Consider the following 1,069-nt stretch of genomic DNA (forward strand, 5'->3'; position numbering starts at 1 on the left):
CCTCTTCCTCCTCCTCTTCCTCCTCCTCTTCCTCCTCCTCCTCTTCCTCCTCCTCCTCTTCCTCCTCCTCCTCTTCCTCCTCCTCATATGTTAGCCAAGGAAGGTAATATCGTCTCACATTTTTAGCTGTGACTTCCATTGACTTCTCTCTCTTTCTTTGGTTTATATTTACTGCCGGTGCTACATGAAAAGCACCTGTACTAGTGCCACATATAAAGCACCCCTGCTAGTGCCATGTCTAAAGCACTTGGTCAACACTGTAAAGTGGTTGGCGTTAGGAAGGGCATCCAGCTGTAGAAATCATACCAGATCAGACGATTGGAGCCTGGAGCAGCTCTCTGGCTGCTCAGCACCTGTCAACCCATGCCAGCATGGAAAACTGATGATGAATGTGCATTATGGTTTTACAGCATCCATATTCCTCTGCTTCCATGTCTCAGATTGTTTCAGCGGTTTATGCAAATTTATCCATCCAGAGGCAGCGTGGTTGATGCCAGTGTCACGTAACTAGCACCCCTGCCGGTAGCACATGAAGAGCACCATTTAAGTGTTGGGCCTCATGGAGGCAATGTAGCCGATGCCAGTGTCATGTAGCTGGCACATCATTGAAATCTCAAAGCTATGAGCTAATACATGATTAATTCAAAACAATATGAATGAATAAGCATTATACTTGACAGAGTAATCTGAATGCTAAAGGGTTAAAGATGTGCTTATTTGAGGGAGGGAAGTGAATAAAATATTCGGGGTTTTTTTTTAACCCTTTAACTGCAAAATTTGATTTTATAGTTATTCCAGTAATGATGTTAGATAACTACTAAAAAAAAAATACATTTGGTATTTTCTGTAACTTACGTTCTATTAAATAAATAAACTTGACGTAAATAAACAGGCGCAGGAGTGGCTGTGTGGTAAGTAGCTTGCTTACCAACCACATGGTTCCAGGTTCAGTCCCACTGCGTGGCACCTTGGGCAGGTGTCTTTTACTATAGCCTCGGGCCGACCAAAGCCTTGTGAGTGGATTTGGTAGACGGAAACTGAAAGAAGCCCGTCGTATATATGTATATAT

The 1,069-nt window shown here is 43.1% G+C and overlaps 1 protein-coding gene across 1 annotated transcript in view; it reads left to right on the forward strand.

The window, feature by feature from the left end:
• LOC128250896 (rab GTPase-binding effector protein 1-like) overlaps positions 1-1,069 on the forward strand; it is an 18,669-nt gene that overhangs the window by 16,066 nt on the left and 1,534 nt on the right. The gene's annotated exons all lie outside the window — the stretch shown is intronic.

The sequence above is a fragment of the Octopus bimaculoides genome, chromosome 26 (assembly GCF_001194135.2).
Source record: "Octopus bimaculoides isolate UCB-OBI-ISO-001 chromosome 26, ASM119413v2, whole genome shotgun sequence".
Taxonomy (NCBI): Eukaryota; Metazoa; Mollusca; class Cephalopoda; order Octopoda; family Octopodidae; genus Octopus; species Octopus bimaculoides.